Source organism: Terrapene carolina, unplaced genomic scaffold (genome assembly GCF_002925995.2).
Source record: "Terrapene carolina triunguis isolate 2854851 unplaced genomic scaffold, T_m_triunguis-2.0 Scaffold238, whole genome shotgun sequence".
Classification (NCBI taxonomy): Eukaryota; Metazoa; Chordata; order Testudines; family Emydidae; genus Terrapene; species Terrapene triunguis.
The window spans coordinates 8,725,086-8,733,151 of NW_020664589.1; the positions used below are offsets into that span (position 1 = coordinate 8,725,086).

Here is an 8,066-nt window from a genome sequence, read left to right on the forward strand (position 1 = left end):
GGGATTCATCCCTGCATTGTTGTCAGAACGTGGCCAGCAGGGAGCCATTGCATCTCTCCACTTCCAAGGCTGGCAGGGGCTAGGTCAGCCTCAGGCTCAATTTAAGGGAGCCCTGAACGTTACCCTAAATTGCACTCCGGCTGCAGAGTGCAGAATAGCTGGGGCATAAGAATGCTCTGGCCATTCCACCTAGGGCCCGTATGGCAGAAGAGGGGCTAGAGTTGGCTCTGCAGCTCCCACAGAAGCCCTTTTGTACCAAAATTATTCCTTGTTGGTCCTATGCCAGTGCCAAAGGGGCTGCAGGGCAATAGTGAATCGGGCCCTTAGATTGTAAGCTCCTTGGGGCAGAGACTGTCTTTGTGGCCATATACAACTAGGAGTTATCAACAGGCACGATCTTTAGGGATTGCATTAATTAAGGAAACACTGAGTTTGGAACAGAAGCTTACTTCTCACTTTATTAAAAGTCAACAGGTTGTGTGTCATGGTACAAAACTACTCCTTCAAGCATTCCTTTTTAAAACATGGGTACAAAGAATGACTTACAAATCTGAAAGTTCCAAACAAAGATCTTTGCCTTGGGTTTCCTGAAGTGAGTTCTTCTGTACATCAGTCTTGTCCTTGTGTACATGGAAAATCACATGGTGTCTGAGCTGTGATTGCCTACTTGAGGCCATGATTTACTATGATGTAAAACACTGAAATGATGCTCAGCTTCACCTCTTTGGAAAGCAGCCAGCGTTCACGCTGGCTGAGTGAACTAAGATATTTCTGAATGGACTTCAGTGATCTTTCTGTAAGCTGACAACTGGCTCGCAAGAGATGAGGCTGAGTAATCAGTTGATCATGGTTGAACTCGAAAGCCTACACCTGAAGGAAGTCTTGAACTTTTGTTTCTGTTGCATTTGGAGTTATGAGAGTTTCAAGATTTTAAATAATTTTGTAGCCTTTCTGTTCATATCTTGATTGAATACTGGACATTGTAAAGTCAATTACTTATAAAATTCCTTTGCTGAATTTGGGAAACTGGGTTCATGTGTCCTTATTTACATTTTCTTGGGAACTTTTCCCTGGAAGCTCAGGCATTCCATCTATCTCCAACTTTACTGGTGTATTTGCTCCCAGAATAAGTCATAGCTTTTATCTGATTGGATGGATTGAACTGAACTAAGTGTTGTTTTCATACTAGATTGGCCTTCTGGTGATTAAATGTCTGACCTTTGCAGAGTTTCAGACAGCTTGTCTATCATGTTTAGGACTTTCTGACCTAGTTCAAATACCAAACAGGTAGCTAAACTTTTCCATTTGAGCTGCTATGCCAATGATTTGAGATCTTATTAAAGTATCTTTTTCATTGCATCCTTCACAACTTCCCAAGTTGCACACAATCAAGGTAGGTCTCAGAAATTGAAGCCAATGCTTCTTCATGGAGAGTCCATCTTCTTGGATAGAGGACACAGATACCTAGTGGTGTATTTCATGGGCGCCAACTCCGTGGGTGCTCTGGGGCTAGGGTGACCAGACAGCAAGTGTGAAAAATCGGGACAGGGATGGGGGGTAATAGGAGCCTATATAAGAAAAAGACCCAAAAATCGGGACTGTCCCTATAAAATCGGGACATCTGGTCACCCTATCCGGGGCTGGAGCACCCATGGGGAAAAATTAGTGGGTGCTCTGCACCCACCGGCAGCCAAGCTCCCCTCATCCCCCACCTCACCTCCTCTTCCCCCCTTGAGCACACCACGTCCCTGCTCCTTCGCCTACCTCCCAGCCACCGCCACAGCTGTTTGGTGGTGTAGCAAACTCTGGGAGGGAGGGGGAACGTGGTGCACTCAGGAGAGGAGGCGGGGCCAGGGCGGGGATTTGGGGAAGGAGTTGGAATAGGGGCAGGGAGGGGACTTTGGGGAAGGGGTTGGAATGAAGGCGAGGCAGGGTTTGGAAGAGGTGGGGCAGGGGTGGGGCCTCATGAAAGGGGTGGAGTGGGGGCAGGGACGGGGGCAGAGGGTGGGTCAAGCACCCAGGGAAAAGCGGGAAAGTCGGCGCCTATGGTGTATTTAACACTTCATATTTTTGTCCTGAAATATTCCAATTGTTTGGATGATTTTATATTTTTTGTCAGCAGTTCCAAGAATCTCTCTCAGAATAGCATTTTGAATAGTGTCCTGGCATGCCAAATTCAAAGCATGTCCATAGCAATGAGATATGTAGCTTGTAGCACTCTGCTTGCTACCCTCGATACTCAGCTAAGCTTCACATCATAGCATTGCCTGTGACAGTTGTTATTCCCCAGAGTTAGACACAATGATATATAGCAGGGGTGGCCAACCTGTGGCTCCGGAGCCACATGCGGCTCTTCAGAAGTTAATATGCGGCTCCCTGTATAGGCACCGACTCCGGGGCTGGAGCTACAGGCGCCAACTTTCCAATGTGCCGGTGGGTGCTCACTGCTCAACCCCTGCCCTGCCCCCTCCCCTGAGCCTGCCATGCCCTTGCTGCTCCCCCCCCACCCCCCAGCCTCCTGCATGCCATGAAACAGCTGATCGGGAAGTGTGGGGAGGAAGGGGGAGGCGCTGATTGGCGGGGCTGCTGGTGGGTGGGAGGCTCTGGGAACGGAGCAGGGGTGCTGATGGGGGGCTGCTGACGTATTACTGTGGCTCTTTGGAAATGTACATTGGTAAATTCTAGCTCCTTCTCAGGCTCAGGTTGGCCACCACTGACGTATAGCTAATTACTGGTATGATTACCTCACTGGATGTACAGGCCGTATTGTTTGCGAAGAGTTGATTGTACAAGCCATTCATGTCATCACCCACATAAGACAGGCAATTGCAATTGCTTTTTGTTGGAGAAGAATGTTATTTAATTGACCATAATTGTATAGCCTTGATCATTGTATACCACTTCCCAGAAACTCCCTCAGAAATCCCCCTCAATGCCATTGAGACACAATTTCCATTGTTTCATTTTGAATAACTGGACTTGTGAATTTGTCTTCACTCTTTTTCAGCCACTTTGAAGTATTGATCGTATTCTGCAGTAAACAAAGCAGATGAATAAAGTTGCAGTCAACCTCTCCACGTAAGGGTATATTTTCAGCTTGTTTAGTATAATGGCCTCTCAGTGCAAGACATTGGCTGGCAAGACATGTACTACTAGAATTTTCATTAGGATCTTCCTGTGCCCTTCTGAGAGAACTGAAAACTTAGCATGTCACCAGCTTTCTTTGTGGTCATTTGAAGCATTTCAGCTGCTTTGTGGTGACACGAAGAAGCTTGGTGCCTCTCAAATTTGTCTCGAGCCTTTTTCCAATTAGGGAATTCAGACTCCATGAAAGTTTCACCTGTGCACTTAGTCAAAAGTATTTTGCATCTAAAAGGCTGTACAACAGAAGCAACAAAGTGCTCTGTCACTAACTTCAAAATAATGGAGCCATTGATAGTCATCAACCAGGATGAGCAGGAAGAACAGCCCTTTTTTCTAAAGCAACACAGGAGGAAAGACTTATGTCATTAAGTGGTTGACCAGGTGTCTCAGAAGTACCGACAGTATCAGGTAACTGGCATTTGGTTCTTGTTGAGGGGACGACAGAGAGAGGTCAGTGCTATAACTCCAGGAGTAAATCCACTTGTTGGAAGCATAGTAGCTTCCTCTTATTTAATCAGCCATGTTCCAAGTGATTTCATGTTAGCACCTTGAAAATGGACACTTGGGTTTTGTGCTTCGCTCAGTCACTGCTCGCTTAGGAAGAATGGTGTGGGGTTGCAGAATTCAAAAACATATTCTGGCAACCTCAAACATTGAGCTGACTTCTTGGTTTTATACAATCACTGCTTTCTTTGTAGGGCAGTCTAGAATGTGGTAGAGTGAAGAAAGGGAACAGCCAACACTTGATCTGTGGATTACACTGGGAAATAATTGCTTTTATGTCTTGCTTTTTTAACTGTAACATGCTGCAGGGGATACGCAGAGTTGGGAACCACTGTGTTACCCTTCTGCCTTAGCAAGCATGTGCTTTGCTGGAGATTAGATTGGGTGTTAGCTCCCTGCCATGCCAGTCTGTCTGTCTTGTTGCCTCGCGCAGTGCAAGATGGCGGACACGCAGACTGAGAGGGCTTATCAGAAACAGCCTACCATCTTCCAGAACAAGAAGCGTGTGCTTCTGAGAGAGGGAGGCAAGGAGAAACTCCCCCGTTACTACAAGAACATTGGCCTGGGCTTCAAGATCCCCAAAGAGGCCATTGAGGGCACTTACATTGACAAGAAATGCCCGTTCACTGGTAATGTCTCTATTTGTTTGTCGTATTCTGTCAGGTGTGGTTACCAAGATGAAGATGCAGCATACCATCATCATCCGCAGAGATTACTTGCACTATATCCGCAAGTACAACCGTTTTGAGAAACACCACAAGAATATATCCGTACATCTCTCCCCCTGCTTCAGGGATGTCCAGATTGGGGATATTGTGACTGTGGGGGAATGCCGTCCCCTCAGCAAGACAGTCCAATTCAACGTCCTCAAGGTCATAAAGGCTGCTGGCACCAAGAAGCAGTTCCAGAAGTTTTAAAGGCGACAAATGGATGATCAGGATGAATAAAATCTTTTGTAAAAATAAAAAAAAACAGACTCCTCAAGCCTCTCACAGCCCAAACCTTGCCTAGCAGATAACAGTTGTGAACTCCAGCCCTGAGCTCCTCAGAGACGTTTCTCTGCAATGCACAGCCCCTGTCACTGGTCATTCACAGGCGGTATGGAGTTTGCTGCTCTTTTAAAGAGTCAGTACGTTGCAGCTCATTAACTTAACTGGGGTAAATACACGCTTCTCTTCAAGCACAGCACTGAGTTGGTTTATAGTAAAAAAATAAAACAAGTTTATTAACAAAAGGACATAGGCTAAGGCAGTGGTTCTCACCCTTTTTTCATTTGCAGACCCCTAAACATTTTTGAATGGAGGTGCAGACCCCTTTGCAAATCTTAGACATAATCTGTGAACCTCCCAGTGGTCTGTAGACCACAGCTTGAGAACCACTGGACTAAGGGATACCAAGTAGCAGGAGTAAAGGTAGAAATAGTTACAAACAAATAAAAGTAAAAACAGACATCTCACAGACTAAAGCCCGTTGCCAACTCTGTCCACATATCTATTCAGGGGATACCATCATAAGACCTAACCACATCAGCCACACCATCAGGGGCTCGTTCACCTGCACATCTACCAGTGTGATATATGCCAGCAATGCCCCCTGCCATGTACATTGGCCAAACCAGTCAGTCTCTACGCAAAAGAATAAATGGACACAAATCAGACATCAAGAATTATAACATTCAAAAACCAGTTGGAGAACACTTCAACCTCCCTGGACACTCAATTACAGACCTAAAAGTCGCAATTCTTCAACAAAAAAAATTCAAAAACAGACTCCAATGAGAAACTGCAGAACTGGAATTAATTTGCAAACTGGACACCATTAAATTAGGCTTGAATAAAGACGGGGAGTGGATGGGTCATTACACAAACTAAAAACTATTTTCCCATGCTAATTTTTCCCTACTGTTACTCACACCTTCTTGTCAACTGTTTGAAATGGGCCATCCTGATTATCACTACAAAAATTTTTTTCTCCTGCTGATAATAGCCCACCTTAATTGACTAGTCTCGTTACAGTTGGTTTGGCAACCCCCATTTTTTCATGTTCTCTGTATATATATATATAATATATATATATATATATATATACCTACTGTATTTTCCACTGCATGCATCTGATGAAGTGGGTTTTAGCCCACGAAAGCTTATGCCCAAATAAATTTGTTAGTCTCTAAGGTGCCACAAGTTCTCCTCGTTCTTTTTGCTGATACAGACTAACATGGCTACCCCTCTGAAACCAAAGAATTCTGTACTCCATGATGCCTAGCCTCCCCCTCCCCCATGTGAAAAGAGCACATAGAACTTTGGCTCTTTTCTCTTCCCATCCCCTGGCACATCAGAACACCCTGGGAGTCAGCCCCAGAAGAGTGCCAGCTGGCTGGACTCATCCCAGGTCTCTCTACAGACATGGGATCAGAAGGCCTCCTGCACAGAAAGAGAGAAGGTGGGAAACAACCAGCCTGGCTAAAGAAAGAGCAGGAGAAGCACAGACAGCTGGGCCTCACCCAGGCACGCAGAATTCCCCTTCACAAGAAGAGGAGACCTTGCTTGATGAGTCATTTCCCAGCTAGGGAAGAAAGGAGCCAGAGCCTACTGCAGGGGAGACCTTCAACCCGAAACTGGTTACCAAGAGCAGCAGCATGCCATCTATGTATGTAATACATGCATTGCATGCCCCAGAATTCAAAAATGTGGTCCACCTAGTGGCCAATGACCTGGAGCTGGCCCACAGGACAGCGCATGCGAAAATTTTCAAGTTGCTTGATGTGTCTGCAATAAACTGACCCACACACATATAAAAGGGATGGTATCACTGCTGCATTGTGTATCATCAGTTTCGTTGGCGGTTTGATGGTATGCAGGTTGAGTATCCTATGATGAAATCACCAAAAGCCTGGGTTGCCTTTCATAATCTGTTTGATATTTTTTCATCCAGGAAATCGTCACTTGAGATGGTTCTGTCATGATATGTTAAGTGATTGTTGGTCTTTACTTTATACCATTGATGGTGATGTTGGCTCAGTGGTAATAGTTGATGGGGCTGGTTGGAGGAGGACTTCATTTCCCACTCGCCCCAGGCTGATGGTGAGTCCATTTCTTTCTTTTTGTTTCCATCGATCTTCCTCTCCCTGGGATGGCAAAGTAAACACACTCTTACTCACTTGCCTCTGAGAACCCATGAAGGGTAAACTCACTTTTACTGAGTAAACAGAGCACAATCATCTGCAAAAACAGTTTCATGTATGAGTTCCTCAAAGACTTTTGTCTTTGCAGTAAGCCTCTGGGACTGAAGAGTTTTTCATCAGTTCTATACCTCGTGTAGATGCCCCTTTGAAGGTGGTCAGTTGCATTATTCAGGATAGGTGTGAAGAAGAGACCAAAGAGAATCAGTGCCAGCCCACAGCCTTGTTTCACCCTATTAAATATGGGAGTTGGTTTAGGGAGGCTACCATCTGAGAGTACTTGACCAATCAAGTCTTTGTGGAATTGATGTATGGGGTGTAGAAGCAGAGGTAGTACCTCTGAAAGTCATGCCTGTTGCACTCTTTCGAGTGGTTCTTCCAGTCCTCACTTCACACCCAGCTCTCATCTCACCAATACCACACGGTCTTAGCAGTGGCCATGACATTTCTGACCACTACATGATAAGAATGGATGGATGAGCAATGAGTTTAAGTGCTGTGGCAGAGCGGCGGACACTATATAAATGAATGTATTATTATCTTTTGCTTGTTTATTTCATCTTCTTGAACTCTACACTGGGGTTTATTAATTGGCACTTATATTCCCTGGTCTTGAAATGTTTCCTTGGAGATGAACAGTAGACCTTTGGAGAACCGCTTATTATAGCACCAGGTGTGCATGAAACTGAGTGCATTCTAGTGCAGCCCAAGTCACTCTCCTAAAGTTTGGGTGCTGGTGACTACACTAGTGATCACAGAGTGATGGATCTAAGAGGGACACTGCAGCATCTGATGTTACAAAGTGCAGAGTTGTGGGCTTTGCTTATTTTTTATAATGTGACATTGATATGTTATGACATTTAATAACACGAGATGTTTCATTCCCCTCTTCCTCATCAATCAGCTGATGTTGGCCTTGATTCTGCAAAAGCCCTTGCCCTGTGCACAGCAGGGAGTGCAAATGTGAGCAGATGCTACATGTGCCCACACTAAGGCTAAGCACTCTGTACTGAGCATTCGTGAATCTCAAGACCTGACACTTCCACTCTCTTATTCATAAGAGTCCAGGGTAAAAAGGGCAGGGAGAGGATAGGGAACAGATATGGATTTAAGAACAATCCTCATCATATTAAAGAGGTATTTAGTAGGGCTGTTGATTAATCACAGTTAACTCACGCGATTAACTAAAAACAATTAATCACAATTAATCACACTGTTAATAGAATACCAATTGAAA

At 45.0% G+C, this 8,066-nt stretch overlaps 1 pseudogene; it reads left to right on the top strand.

The window, feature by feature from the left end:
* The first annotated feature begins 4,084 nt into the window (after window positions 1-4,084).
* LOC112101960 lies at window positions 4,085-4,583 on the top strand (annotated as a pseudogene).
* The last annotated feature ends 3,483 nt before the right edge of the window (window positions 4,584-8,066 follow it).